At 37.6% G+C, this 16,834-nt stretch overlaps 1 pseudogene; it reads right to left on the bottom strand.

The window, feature by feature from the left end:
• Positions 1-246: 246 nt before the first annotated feature.
• Positions 247-16,675, bottom strand: LOC120130259 (annotated as a pseudogene).
• Positions 16,676-16,834: the final 159 nt, after the last annotated feature.

Genomic DNA, 16,834 nt, shown 5'->3' with positions numbered 1-16,834 from the left:
GTTAACTATACTCTGTTTCGGTGTATTGGTCCAAATAGTTTTGTTCGTAAAGGAAACGTGAATACTTACATTCCAAGACCCATTAGAATACAAGAAGTTTAGCCTAAATTAAAAGTGGCTTGAGCAACTATATCAGATTGCACAATTTGATGGACGAAGCCAAAGACCAAACACATTTCATTGAATAATTTAGGACCATTATTGTATATGTATTTCTCGAGTTCAAGAAGAATATAAGATATGATATGATACATAATTTTGCTGAAACTCGGGACCTAATCTAAACAATTGATGAAAACAATGAAAGAAATTTGAAACATGGTAGAGGAAATCATTCATAACGTGCAGTATCCGGGAGAGTTGTGCCATCAAGAAAGTGCTTGATCAATGAAAGTGCCCTCTTTGGTTGGAAGCTAGGCACTTGGTGCCCCGCCCCTCTTACGGTAGCAAACGTTAAATCCCCCCTGTACACCTCTGTATAACCTCCAACCTGCCATACAAATATATCTCTCAGTCTTCAAAATGACAACCAAAAACCGACTCATATCGCAAATAACCCGAAACTTTTACCTCCCCATCGAGGTACCACGGATGCCGCTTAGTTTTAATGGAAGCTTCATCTTATTAATCGAATACTTGGTTGAAGTAACTGGTACTCTCCCGTCTGTGTCGCCACTGCATTTACATCCGATTAAACGACATGCATCACATATCTAAACAACACAATGGTGATAAGTATTAGCAAAAATCACACCTGAAAATCCACACTCTGAGTCCATTAGCCATTAACTCTCGTAGAATGGGAATGACGGTTGAAGGGCTATCTCCCCATCTGCCGATGAGTTCGCTGCAGGGTTCCCAATCATGGTGGAGTTTCGTTACATTCGCATGCATGGCCTCTTGGACATCGACTCTGTTTAGATAAGCATATACGTAACCGTCGCTGCAAGGATCGAAATTCGTCACCTACACCATATGTTAATGGAACATCAAAGAATCAGATTAACATACTTATGAACATTGTATAAATATTCAATGGAAACTGTTTTTAGTCCAACTCACGGAAGGCTTCTTGGGAATGACCGTGAGACTGGAATTGTGGCATAAAGGAGCATAGATATTGTAAATATCAAAGTAATAAGTATCCCTAGTTATATCTTCAATGGCTAATTCACACTCACGACCGATCTCCGAGTTGTCATCGGACGAAAAACTACAGTATTTTTTAATCCCATATGCAGATTCATCTGAAATGGGTGCATGGCTCTCTAAATAGTCGTACATTCCTTTGGTATCCATTTCATCATCGATCACAGCATTCCCAATCTGCAACATTTTCATAAAATAAAAGGCTAAACAATGTCATATGTACTATTGATCGGGAGGAGACAGGGACATACTAGGATTCCTTTGAAATTGATAATGGTTTTGTTAGCTTTCTTGTTGTGTAGGAGAATGGTGTGAGCAATTTGAGGGACATAATGCCCCGCGTAGCTTTCTCCAGCGATGTAGAATTCCCTGTTCTTGTATCCGGGAAATCTCTCCAACCAGTTTAACAGGAAGACATAATTGTCAACAGCTGTTCTACTATCACCACTTATGTCGTAATCCGATGTCGTGTTGGAGTATGAGAATCCTACCCCAGCAGGAGACTCCACAAACAAAACATTTGCAGCTGCAATTTTAAGAAAATAACAAAGAATGAAAATTTGTCCACATTTAAAATATAATAATGTTCGGGTAAACTACACGTTTAGCATCTCAACCATCACTTTTATTCCGTTTTGGTCATCCAACTATATTTGTTTCAAAGTCATACATAATATTATGTTTTAATTTCATCTTGGTCACCCACGATTAAAAAATTAACAGTGATAGTCATCATAAGAAAATACCACATTATCTTGAAAATTTTTAAAAATATCACGTCAACAGTTCTATTAATTTTTTAACTATTGATAACCAAAATATAATATTAAAAATGATTTAAAAAAATAATTAGGATATCAAAACAAAATAAAAGTGATAATTAGGTACTAAACGTAACATTATAATATTACTATAGTTCCACGAGTATCTATTTCTATAAAGTTTTCTCTCATTTCTGTGAACTCCAAAGGGTCCAAGCTCTTCCATTGCCCCATAGGATAGAGATGAACAGCCATGCCCTGGTTGCAAATATCATACCATAAAATTAATATTTTTCACTGTGACATTTCATCTTATTTATGACATTTTGGTGTATTCCCAATCAGAAGAGGAGCATGATTAGCATCTCTATATCTTCTTTCAAACTCTCAGGTAGAGACAATTGCATGCTAAATTCGGAAAGTGTAAGTTTTGACTATCAGAGGTCTCATTTTTAGGACATTTCATGTTAGTAGATGATATCAGAGTTGAACCCCATAAAATTCAGGACATAGTGGAGTGGGAGTCACCTAAAAATGTATCAGAGGTGCACAGTTTCCTAGGTTAGCCAAGTATTATAATCGTTTTATCCAGGGTTTCTCGATGATAGTTGTTCGCTAACCAAACTGCCTCAGAAAGGAGTCCTTTTTGTTTGGGACGAGAAGCGATAGTAGAGCTTTGAACAGTTGAAGGTCATTTTGACCCATACCCAATGCTGACCCAAACAGAATCGGGTAAGAATTATACAATTTTTAGGGATGTTTTGTTGAATAAGCTTGGACGTATATTGATGTAGGAGGTTAAAGTTGTAGCTTACATGTCCTGATAGCTTAAATATCATAAGCATGATTGTCCTACCCATGACTTGGAGCTAACAGTCGTTGTGTTCACCTTAAAGGACCTCTTTGGTGAGAAGTGGCATATCTTCACCAATCGTTAAAGCCTCAAGTATCTTCTCACTTAAAAGGATTTAAACCTCAGACAGCGTAGATGAGTCAAATTGCTTAAGGATTATGATTGTGTGATTAAATACCACCCATGAAAGGCTAATGTTATAGCGAACGCCTTAAGTAGAAAGTCGATATCAGAGTTGCGGGCTCTTCTGGAACGACTGAGTTTATCCATTCATGGTGGGTTGTTAGCTAAGTTGTGAGTCGAGCCAAATTTGGTTGGTGAAGTCAAACGACTATAGAGTTCAGATGATCAATTGAGGTCGTGGGTGGAGCAGGTCCGATAGGGTGAGGCCCCAGATTTTGAGTTGCATGATAGAGACATTTTATACTTCAACGGCCTTTTGTTTGTACCTATAAACACTAAGTTGCGTGGTAAAATTCTTCATGAGGCGTATTATAGTATACTCTCAGTACACCCAGGCAACAACAAGATGTATCAAGAACTTCACATATTGTTCTTTTGGCAGGAATGAAAGGGAAGTGTCTAAGTTCGTAACGAGATGCCTAGTACATCAGTAGGTTAAGGTGGAACACATGGTTTCTTTAGGCTTTCTAAAGCCCATTCAAATTACTCAATGGAAATAGGATAGGGTGACCATGGACTTTGTGAACGGATTACCAATGACCAGACAGAGACACAACGCAGTTTAGGTCATAGTAGACCATCTAGTCAAATCACTTCCAGTTAGAATGGATTATACCTTGAGAGGTTAGCTCAGTTGTACATCCATGAGATAGTTAGATTGCACTGTATACCAATCTCCATCATATTAGACAATATCCTCGATTCACTTCTCACTTATGAGAAGCCCTCCATAAATCCTTAGGCACTAAACTACACTTTAGCATAACTTTCCATCCTCATAAAGATGGCCAGCTAGATCGAGTTATCCAGATTCTTGAGGGCATGCTCAGGTACACTATCATCAATCTATAGGATAGTTAGGAGGACCACTTGCCATTAGTGGAGTTTGCCTACAACAACAACTTTCAGTCGAACATTCAGATGGATCCGTATGAGGCCTTGTATGGGTGTAAGTGTAAGACTCCATTTTGTTGGACATAACTCAGTAAGGGTAAGATCATAGGCCCAGACTTGATAAGAGAAACAAAACAGAAGGTCAGGATGTTTAGAGTCGGCTTAAGAAAGCTTCAAATAGACTTGAATGAGCTATAGAAAACCTAAAGGAAATTGGTGTTTCACCTTAACCTGCTGACATACTAGGCATCTTGGTACAAACTTAGAAACTTTCTTTTTCATGGCCCGCCAAAAGAACAATCTGCAAAGTTCATGATACATCTTGTTATTGCCTGGGTGTACTGAGAGTAGAATGTAAAACGCCTCATGGAAAATTTTACCGTGAAACTGAGCATCTACAGGCACACACAATCGGTCCTTGAAGTGTAACACATCTCTATCATGTAACTCAAAACTTAGGGCCTCACCTTATCAGACCTACTCTACCCATGATCTCATTTGATCATTTGAACTCTGTAGTCGTTTGACTTCACCAACCAACTTTGGCTCGACTTATAACTTGGCTAACAACCCACCATGAATGGATAAAATCAGCCGTGTTAGAAGGTGTTCGTAGTTGGTTTCGTAAAGACATTGAGTTCGTAGTTGAGGACAATGTGTTCTTCAAGGTTTTCACTTAGAAAAAAGTACTCCATTTCAGGCGTAAAGGGAAGTTAACTCCACACTTCATAAGACCATATAAGATTCTTGAGAGAGTTAGACTAGTGGCTTATAGGTTAGCCTTACCACCAGAGTTAAAGTGCATTCATAACGTGTTCCATGTATCTATGCTCAAAAGGTACCGCTCCGATCCTTCATATGTCATACCACTAGAACAAATCGAGGATAGCTCAAACATGACATATATAGAGGAGCCAGTCATAATCCTAGCAAGGGAGGCGAAGGAATTAAGGAACAAGAGGATTCCCTTAGTGAAGGTTCTGTGGAGGAACCATGGCGTCGAGGAAGCGACATGGGAAACCGAGGAGGATATGCAACTTCAGTACTCATAAGTCTTCTACCTAGGTAAATTTCGAGGATGACATTTTAATTAGGAGGTGATAGTTATAAAGGCCCGGATTCTAGGTTAGAAGTTTTGGGCTAACCCGAGATGGGCCTTGGGTTTATTCTTTATATTGTAGGAAGCTTTGACCCAAATTGAAGGGCATTTGGGCTTGAGTAAAGCCTAGTAAAGATTAAAATTGGGTGTTTTAATCTACAATAAGAATCAAAGGGACCAAGAAGGAAATTATACCATAGTTCAAAGTTAAAGCTGATAACCAAGTAAAACATGGTGAGACCACGCTTGTGTTTGTCCTTTCCTTTTTCACAAACTTGTCTCATCTTCTCTTCTTTCCCTCATTTCCTCATTCACAAAAACCTTATCAAAGATCAAGACTTTATTGTTTTCAAGCCTTATTAAGGATTTTAAGGTAAGTTTCAAAATCTAACCATCCTAATCTTCAATTTAAGTTCCCAAACACAAGGTTTGGCCATGATTTTAGAAAATGGGTTTTATAGGGGTTTAGTGGGATTGGAAGATTCAATTTATCTCAGTGATTTATAGCTTTATGAAGTGTTTTAAAAACCCTTCTTAACCCCAGAAACATATTAATAGCTAATGCTTTGATTCTCTTGTTTAGTGAAAGAGGTGGGGGAAGGTCCTCAAGCAAGGGGTAAAGAGAAACTCACCTTGGGTTGAGCCTTTGAAGTCCCTAACATCTTACAATCATCAAGTAACTCACTCTTAACTATTCTATACCATATGTAGTTCATTAGGTGAGATTGTATAAGTGCATGAGCTTGAAGTATGATCATGGTAGATTGTATTGTTTGAGTGTTTTCAGTATGCTTATAGACTCTTTATGACCCTAATATCAAATAAAACACTTGAACATCAATTGGGGACCTCAATGGGGGCATTTGGAGTAGAAAGATAAGATTTTACGTGCCAAAATAGGGCACCCAGTAGCGACAACATCGATACTGTAAGAACAATATTGATAATATTCTTCATTCTGGCATAAAATAGGTCGTATTGATACTCATTCATTAAGTATTGATACCAGAGCAGAAGTGTAACACCCCCAACCCGTATCCCAACCCAGATACGAGTCAGAGATGTTACATTGACTTTTAAAACACAACTCATTACAAATAATAGTAAAATACTTGAACTTATATTACGAAAAATATAATAATATACATATGGTAATATAAGTTTACCAAATATTCAGAGCATACACAACTTAACTCTTTAATTACATGCCAACATCCATTTTCATAACAAAATGACCTACTGATTAAGTTGCTTCTGATCTGATAGTTGCAGGAGTAATGTTGTCCAGCTGCTTAACCTCCATCGTCTACTTTATCGGATCCTACGTGTGAAACAGTCACACGCTAACACGCTAAGTCATCGACTTAGTGAGGAATAATATAATAATAATAATATCAATAAATATAAAGTAATTGCCAAAATAAGAGGGGTTACAGTAATAAGATGTATGTAAACAATGCAATAACAAAAACCATGTTTCTTACACATATACTTATCAAATTCACATTCATAAATTCACCTTAGTAAGTTCATTAGCCCATGGTACCATTTGGAGAACCTAAGGTATGTGAGTATTGTGAGGTTGTGCACTATGCTGTCACCACAGCTCATATAATTGCACCTAAGTGCCACGTAAAATTAACGGAGTGTCGCGTAGAATTGCACCGTAGTGCCATATAATAATGTCCATAAGGACCACATATCATTCCTTAAGAATCATATACATATGCCAAGGATCAAGTATATGTCTCACCAGACTTCACACATGTTCCAAAGAATACATATATGTCTCGAAGGACCACATAACATTTTTAAGAATCATATACATATACCAAGGATCAAGTATGTGTCTCACCAGACCTCACACATGTTCCAAAGAATACATATATGTCCCGAATGACCACATATTATTCCTTAAGAATCATATACATATGCCAAGGATCAAGTATGCGTCTCACCAGACCTCACACATGTTCCAAAGAATACATATATGTCCCGAAGGACCACATAGACCCTCTACCCTTGGCATGCCAACTATACTTATAGTTCTCATTTACATAACATGGGCTTTCACAATTTATCTAATTCATATCACGTAGACATATTATTTCCATACCTTTATCATATAACTCATATAACTTTTCTTTCATATTCATGTCCCATAATGCATATGGTATGGATTCATGTCATATATCATCATATGAACTACGATCATGTATCAAAATTGAATCTAGACTTATCACAAGTCTAGAACTGAACAAAATACATATTCATGTTATGCATATGCACTCACCTAGATTTCTTTGTTTTTCCCTCGATTGATCCTACTTGTCGATGGTTCCGGAACTCGATTAGGCTCAATATCTACATAAGCAAAATTTTCAAGATGATTATCAGATGCCTAAGTCTTGAAATTAACCTCTAATAGCCTACTAATTTAAGAAATTGATAGTTTAGTCTCTCTTCTTTCTTTTCTCTTTTTTTTATTATGGGGGAATCGGTTCCCCTGGGGGTATCGATTCCCCTCTAGCGTTCTGGAAATTCATATTCGTTTGAGGGGGTATTGATTCCCCTTGAATTGGTATCGATTCCCCTAGCCCAGAAATCCTATTTTGAGCTCGAAAATCACTTCATTTCAGCTTAAACCTTCATTTTTTACTTTTTAATATTCCTAACTTCCATATACATATTTAAACTCATTTCTATTCCATAATCACTTCTTTAAACCCAAAATTCCATCATTTACATGGCATTCAAGAATCACACTAAATTTTCAAGGTGTTCTAATTCCAATTCTAAAACTTCATATCCCTTAATTAACTTGATGACAAGTCAAATCTCACTTCCAATTCTTATTATGAACTCTAATCTAAGATTTCACTTTTCTACTTCCTTTCTTTAATTCTTCATATACTTCTCCTCTTGAGGTTTTAAAACAATTTAAACTTCCTTTAAGCTTAACTATTGCCTAATGGTCATGAATCAACCATAAATTCATCAAGAAATTCACTAACAAGAAAATCTTACCTTAGCTTGGGTCTCACGTATGAAGAAGAAGAAAGAAGAAGATGACTCTGGAAGCTTGTTTTAATTTCCTACTCTTCCACATGCTTAATATAATACTAACCCCAAAATTATATTGCTATAAAAATACCATTTTGTCCTTCTAATCTTCCTTCTTTATAATTCAATCCTACACAAAATAACTCAAATAAGTCATTGAACTCTTCCATCATTCTACTTAAATCACCAAATGCTGAAACTTTACAAATTGATCACTAACCCGGCATGGAGGATGTTACAAATCTCCCTCCCTTAAGAAAATTCGTCCTCGAATTTTCAATAAGGAAAGAGATGGGGATACTGATTCCTCATATCCTCCTCACGCTTCCATATTGCTTCCTCTACTTTGTGATTCTTCCATAAAACTTCAACCAATGGAATAGTCTTGTTCCTCAATTGCTTAACCTCATGAGCTAAAATTTGAATCGGTTCTTCCTCATAAGTCAAATCCAGTTGTACCTCGATCTCTTCTGGGTTTACGATATGGGAGGGATCCGATCGATATCTCTGAAGCATTGAGACATGGAATACATTGTGAATCTTTTCCATTTCTGGTGGTAAAGTCAATTGGTATGCTATGGGTCCCACTCTTTTTACAATCTCATATGGTCCAATAAACCGGGGACTTAACTTTCCTTTCCGACCGAACCTCAACACGTTCTTCCATGGAGATACCTTTAAAAACACTTTATCCCCAACTTCAAATTCAATCTCCTTTCTTTTAAGATCAGAATAGGACTTTTGTCGATCAGAGGCCACTTTGAGGTTATGCTGAATTTCTTGAACTTTTTGTTCTACATCTTGAATTAAATCCGGACCAAGAACACTTCGATCTTTGAGTTCATACCAATTTAATGGAGTATGACTTTTCTTCCATATAATGCTTCATATGGGGCCATCTTTATACTAGACTGATAACTATTATTGTAAGCGAACTCTGCCAGCGGTAAATACTTTTCACATGATCCTTTGAATTCCATTACGCATGCTCTCAACATATCTTCCAATATCTGAATAGTTCTCTCTGATTTCCCATCAGTCTGAGGATGAAAAGCCATACTAAAGTTTAAACGATTCCCCAACGCTCCATGCAAAGATTTCCAGAATCTAAAAGTGAATAGAGGGTCTCGATCAGAGACTATGGAAATAGGCACTCCATGCAATCTAATAACTTCTCTAATATACAACTCTGCATACTTTTCCATAGAGAAATTCGTTCTAACCGGAAGGAAATACGCTGACTTAGTTAATCGATCAACAATAACCCAGATTGATTCTCTTTTGTTCGGAGTCAAGGGTAACCCCGAAACAAAATCCATCGTAACATTTTCCCATTTCCATTGAGGAATGAAAAGCGGTTGCAATAATCCTGACGGAACTTGATGCTCAGCTTTGACTTGTTGACATATCAAACACTTAGACACAAATTCGGTGATACTTCGTTTCATCCTTGACCACCAAAATTGATCCTTCAAATCCATATACATCTTGGTTCCACCCGGGTGCATCGTTAACGGACTGCAATGAGCCTCTGTTAATATTTCTTTCTTCAAGTCGTCATTGTCGGGTATTACAATTCTTCCTTTACAATATAGATTTCCATCTGACTTAATCTCAAAGTCTTTAATCTCTTTGTTCTTTACTTGTTCAATTCTTTTCAAACACATTTCATCTTTACTTTGCAATTCTCCTATTCGTTCCAACCATGCTGGTTTAAGGGTTAACTCTACACAAAGACCACCGTCTCCCGTTAAAGATAATCTTGCATCCATAGCTCGTAAAGCTGCAAACGTCTTTCTACTCAAAGCATCTGCTACCACGTTAGCTTTTCCGGGATGATAGTCAATTATCACATTATAATCTTTTAAGAACTCTACCCATCTACGTTGCCTCAAATTCAACTCTTTTTGAGTCATCAGGTACTTCAGGCTCTTATGATCCGTATATAAGTAACAACGCTCCCCATAAAGATAATGACGCCAAATCCTGAGAGCGAATACTACAGCAGCCATTTCTAAATCATGAGTGGGGTAATTATTTTCATGTGGTTTCAACTGTCTCGATGCATACGCTACCACCTTCCCTTCTTGCATTAATACACACCCCAACCCGTTATGGGATGCGTCACTGTATACTACAAAATTCTTGCCAGATTCTGATTGAACTAATATCGGAGTTTCCGTCAGAATTCTCTTTAAAGCTTCAAAACTTTCTTGACATTCAGAAGTCCAAACAAACGGTACATTCTTTCTCATCATCTTTGTTAAAGGCAGCACTATCATCGAAAAATTCTTAACGAATCTTCGATAATAACTGGTAAGTCCAAGGAAACTCTGAACTTCAGATACATTCTTTGAAACTTCCCAGTCCATTATAGCTTTAACCTTCTAAGGGCCTACTCTAATCCCAACTGTCGAGATTACATGCCCCAAGAAAATTACTTCGTTTAGCCAAAATTCACATTTGGACAATTTCGCATAGAGATTTTTATCCCTGAGAATTTGCAAAACTAGCCTCAGATGTGCGCTGTGCTCTTCAATGGACTTCGAGTGAACCAGTATGTCATCAATAAAGACAACAACAAACTGGTCCAAATAGGGCTGAAAAATCCTGTTCATGAGATCCATGAAAGCAGCTGGTGCATTTGTTACTCCGAATGGCATTACGATGAATTCATAATGACCATATCTCGTTCTGAAAGCCGTCTTCGGAATATCTTTCTCCTGAATCTTCAATGGATGATAACCCGAACGTAGATCGATCTTTGAAAATACCGAAGCTTCTTTTAGTTGATCAAACAAGTCATCAATGCGCGGAAGGGGATACTTGTTCTTGATGGTCACTTTATTAAGCTGTCGATAATCAATACAGAGACACATTGATCCATCATTCTTCTTAACAAATAACACCAGAGCTCCCCAAGGTGACACACTTGGTCGAATAAATCCTTTTCCAAACAACTCTTGCAATTGATTATTTAACTCTTGCAATTCTTTCGGAGCCATCCGATAAGGTGCCATTGCAATTGGAGCGGTTCCTGACATTACTTCAATTTGAAATTCTACCTCTCTATCTGGAGGTAATCCTGGCAACTCAGCCGGGAAAACTTCAGGGAATTCTTGAACTATTGGAATCTCCTCTAGCCATTTCTCTATAGCTCTTAAATCTATCACATTTGCAAGAAATCCTTGACATCCCTGTAGCAATATCTTCTTAGCTGACATTACTGACATTACATTTGCTAAGGGATTAAACTTTTCACTGCTCACACTTATCTCTGTTCCTCCTGGACTTTTCAGGGTTACCTTTTTCAGTCTGCAATTAATATCTCCATAGTAACGGAATAACCAATCCATTCCCAGAATCACTTCAAACTCGTCAAAGGGTAATTCCATCAGATTAGCAGGGAATTCAATTCCCTGAACCTTTATGGGACACCCCTTACAGACTTTATTCACCCGAGCACTATGGCCTAATGGAGTTGTTACTATAATCTCATTACTCGTAGCTTCTAAGGGAATCCTCAATTCCTTTACTAACTTACTTGTAATATAAGAATAATTAGAACCCGGATCAATCAGTACCAATCATCATACAACTGAAAAGTACCTGTCATCATCAGTTGATCAAACTTCAGGTTGAGCAGAGAATTCAGACGGGTTCCTTCCTCTGCCTCTTCCTCGTCCTCTTTGTGAGGAAGAACCAACTATTTCAGATGGTGTAGGCTCACCAACTATCAATGGATAATCCCGGATAAAATGTCCGGCATCTCCGCATCAAAAACAAGTCCCAGCAGCCATCCGACAAGCCCCAGAATGGTTTTTCCCACAGTGCTGACACTGTCTCGCTTGACTCAGAGTAGATCTCCCAACACCAGATCCCACTGACTGCATTTGTCTAGGTCTTGCCTGACTTTCTCCCCTAGCAGACGATGCAACTAATTCTGATCTAGCTTGTGATCGAAATACCGAGTCTCTTCCCCTTTTTGATGGTACATAGCTAGAAGAAGCACCCGTCTCTTTGATGTCTGAACTCTAAAATCCCTGAATCTCTCATTCTGAGCTCTTTCAAGAGCCTTGGCACGATTGATCACTTCTTGGAACGAGGACAAATTCAATACTATCAGCATCTCTTTCAATCTAGGGCGTAAACCCTCCACAAACCATTCACAAGCCTCTTTTTTCAGTAGGCACAAGCTCAGATGCAAACCTACTCAACTTGTTGAACTCACATTCATACTCATATACAAAGCGGTTCATCTGTTTCAAATTCAAAAACTCCTGTTTCATCTGTCGAATAAATTGATCTCCAATGTACTTGTTTTTAAATTCATCTAAGAATAAAGACCAAGTCAATTGGTCACTGGCATCCTCATGGTGACGTTCGTCCACCATATTCTCGCCTGACCCCTCAACAACGAGACAGCTCCATCTAACTTCTCCACTTCAGAACAGTGGAGACCATCCAACATGATTTTTAAATCATTTAACCAAAGATCTTCCGCAACTGGACCTTCTTCGGTTTCTCCCTTAAATTCAGGAGCTCCTAAACCTCTCAACTCTTTTGCTACATTCATCCTTTGAGTTGGTGGAGCAGGAGGTTGAAGACGCGTTAGAATAGCGTCTAACGTTCTGCAAAACATATCTTGATCTTGCACAGGCACTCCTTGAGATGCATGTTCTTTACCTTGCCTAGCCATGGCAGGTGAATTACTGCTTTCAGCATGCCTATCTTCTCCCGCTTCACTTCGGGAGCTATTATGTCCGGACATCTAATAAGAATAAACATATTGTTCTATTAGCAAAACAACATACTCATACTATACCAGATCAGAAGTTCTCACTATTTGTTGGCATGTATTCCATTTAAAGACTCTATAGACTCTGGTTTATGCCTAGAACCGACTAAACCATAGCTCTGATACCATTAAATGTAACACCCCAACCCGGATACGAGTCAGAGATATTACATTGACTTTTAAAATACAACTCATTACAAATAATAGTAAAATACTTGAACTTATATTACGAAAAATACAATAATATACATATGGTAATATAAGTTTACCAAAATATTCAGAGCATACACAACTTAACTCTTTAATTACATGCCAACATCCATTTTCATAACAAAATGACCTACTGATTAAGTTATTTCTGATCTGATAGTTGCAGGAGTAATGTTGTCCAGCTGCTTAACCTCGATCGTCTACTTATCGGATCCTACGTGTGAAACACTCACACACTAAGTCATTGACTTAGTGAAGTAATAATATAATAATAATATCAATAAATATAAAGTAATTGCCAAAATGAGAGGGGTTGCAGTAATAATATGTATGTAAACAATGCAATAACCAAAACCATGTTTCTTACACATATACTTATCAAATTCACATTCATAAGTTCGCCTTAGTAAGTTCATTAGCCCATGGTACCATACATAGAACCTAAGGTATGTGAGTATTGTGAGGTTGTGCACTATGCTGTCACCATAGCTCATATAATTGCACCTAAGTGCCACGTAGAATTGCACCGGAGTGCCGCGTAGAATTGCACCGTAGTGCCATATAATAATGTCCATAAGGACCACATATCATTCCTTAAGAATCATATACATATGCCAAGGATCAAGTATGTGTCTCACCAGACTTCACACATGTTCCAAAGAATATATATATGTCTCGAAGGACCACATATCATTCCTTAAGAATCATATACATATACCAAGGATCAAGTATGTGTCTCACCAGACCTTACACATGTTCCAAAGAATACATATATGTCCCGAAGGACCACATATCATTCCTTAAGAATCATATACATATGCCAATGATCAAGTATGTGTCTCACCAGACCTCACACATGTTCCAAAGAATACATATATATCCCGAAGGACCACATAGACCCTCTACCCTTGGCATGCCAACTATACCTATAGTTCTCATTTACATAACATGGGCTTTCACAATTTATCTAATTCATATCACGTAGACATATTATTTCCATACCCTTATCATATAACTCATATAACTTTTCTTTCATATTCATGTCCCATAATGCATATGGTATGGCTTCATGTCATATATCATCATATGAACTACGATCATGTATCAAAATATTGAATCTAGGCTTATCACAAGTCTAGAACTGAATAAAATACATATTCATGCTATGCATATGCACTCACCTAGATTTCTTTGTTTTTCCCTCGATTGATCCTACTTGTCGATGGTTCCGGAACTCGATTAGGTTTAATATCTACATAAACAAAATTTTCAAGATGATTATCAGATGCCTAAGTCTTGAAATTAACCGCTAATAGCCTACCAATTTAAGAAATTGATATTTTAGTCTCTCTTCTTTCTTTTCTTTTTTTTATTATGGGGGAATCGATTCCCCCCTGGGGATATCGATTCCCCTCTAGCGTTCTGGAAATTCATAGTCGTTTGAGGGGGTATCGATTCCTCTTGAATGGGTATCGATTCCCCTAGCCCAGAAATCCTATTTTGAGCTCGAAAATCACTTCATTTCAGCTTAAACCTTCATATTTTACTTCTTTTAATATTCCTAACTTCCATATACATATTTAAACTCATTTCTATTCCATAATCACTTCTTTAAACCCAAAATTCCATCATTTACATGGCATTCAAGAATCACACTAAATTTCCAATGTGTTCTAATTCCAATTCTAACACTTCATATCCCTTAATTAACTTGATGACAAGTCAAATCTCACTTACAATTCTTATTATGAACTCTAATCTAAGATTTCACTTTTCTACTTCCTTTCTTTAATTCTTCATATACTTCTCCTCTTGAGGTTTTAAAATAATTTAAACCTCCTTTAAGCTTAACTATTGCCTAATGGTCATGAATCAACCATAAATTCATCAAGAAATTCACTAACAAGAAAATCTTACCTTAGCTTGGGTCTCACATATGAAGAAGAAGAAAAGAAGAAGATGACTCTGGAAGTTTGTTTTAATTTCCTACTCTTTCACGTGCTTAATATAATACTAACCCTAAAATTATATTGCTATAAAAAGACCATTTTGTCCTTCTAATATTCCTTCTTTATAATTCAATCCTACTCAAAATAACTCAAATAAGTCATTGAACTCTTCCATCATTCTACTTAAATCACCAAATGCTGAAACTTTACAAATTGATCACTAACCCGGCATGGAGGATGTTACAGAAATCCTTTATGCTGGGGACTGACTCCAAGATATGTGCATGGCTGAGAGCGAAATGCAAGCTTATGAGCTTGAAAAGGTTGTAGGTGAGGGAAACACTAACAACCAAAACCTTTCAAGTCGTTATAGTTTGGTTTCTTCCCCAGCAGCTTCTCACTAGGAGAGACCCCCTGCAGAACCTTAGTAGGCAGTTTGTTAATCAATTGAACAACAACAATAACAACATATGACCAGTACTACATTGGTAAAGATGCTTGTGCCAGTAACACAAGTGTCATTTCAACCAGATGTATGTGCTTCCTTTTAACAATCCCATTCTGCTCGGATGTGTGAGGGCATGATAGTCTGTGAACAATGCTAGCTTTGATTAGTAGTGGTGAGAGGCTGTGAAACTCACCACTCCAGTCACTCTGAATTGCTTTAATGGAAGCACCAAATTGAGTTAACATCATTCTTTAAAACAACAAGAAGGCTTCAATGGCCTGAGACTTATTTTTTAGGAGATAAACCCATGTATGTCGAGTACATGCATCAATAAAAGAAGCATAGAACCTAAATCCATTCGAGGAAACATGTGGAGGTCCCCATAAATCAGTAAAGATAAGTTGAAATGGAGTATCATATGATGTATTCGATTGCACAAAAGGTAATTTGTGGCTTTTGCCTATATGACAAGCAATACATGTTTTATTTACATCTGTAGCAACTTTTACATCAAGTTCTTTAGTAACTTGTTTTAATATTTCACTAAAGGGATGGCCAAGTCTTTGATGTCACAACTCCTCTATCTCATTAGGTACAGTTTTAGTAACAAAACTAACATCAGCAGCAGTACACATGTCTTCTCTTCCAATCTTACTTGTCACAAACGAGTAAAGCCCTCCAGATTCCTCACCAGTCAGAATCACCTATCTAGTAACCTCATCACGTACACAACAACTACTGGCATGAAACTCAAAGAATATGTTGTTGTCCCTAGCAAGCTTCGAGACCGAAAGCAAGTTCTTTGTTATATGAGGAACATGCAATAAATCATGCAACATCAACACTCTAGATGCAGTACGTGAACTTGAATCACCAACTATTCGAATGTCTAGTGAATTGCCATTACCAACAGTAAGTTTACTTGGACCATGAAATTCAGAGGGGTTTATAAGATTTGTCCTATATGGAGTGACATGGTGAGTGGCACCCGAGTCCACCACCCACCATTCAGAAGTTACAGTAGCAACATTTACTTGAGAATCCACTTTCCCACGAGAGCAACACTCACAAGCCCTGATTACCACTAGTAGGGGTTGAACCAATCGAGGAGTAACTGCTGGTGGAGTTATCCTTGGAGGAATGATAACTATTGACTGAAACACAAGTAAAGTCTTCATCAAACCGATGCCAGCAACGATCAACCAGGTGACCAATCTTCCCATAAAGTTGACATTGAACACGCGTTCAACCTCGCTCTCGGCCACCATTTATTGCACAAGACAATGCATGACCAGATCTGTGATCCTGACGATTAGAGGAACCACGATCAACATCACTCCAAGCATAATTTGCACTCATGGGCAAGTTGTCCTGTTCATCAAATCCGTCAAGTTGTATGTTAACTTCCTAAAAAGGCTACTTTTAAA

This window comes from Hibiscus syriacus, unplaced genomic scaffold (genome assembly GCF_006381635.1).
Source record: "Hibiscus syriacus cultivar Baekdansim isolate YM2019G1 unplaced genomic scaffold, ASM638163v2 tig00110532_pilon, whole genome shotgun sequence".
NCBI classification, from domain to species: Eukaryota; Viridiplantae; Streptophyta; class Magnoliopsida; order Malvales; family Malvaceae; genus Hibiscus; species Hibiscus syriacus.
Note: the sequence above shows the minus strand (reverse complement) of the source record. Positions and strands in the feature narration are given on the sequence as shown.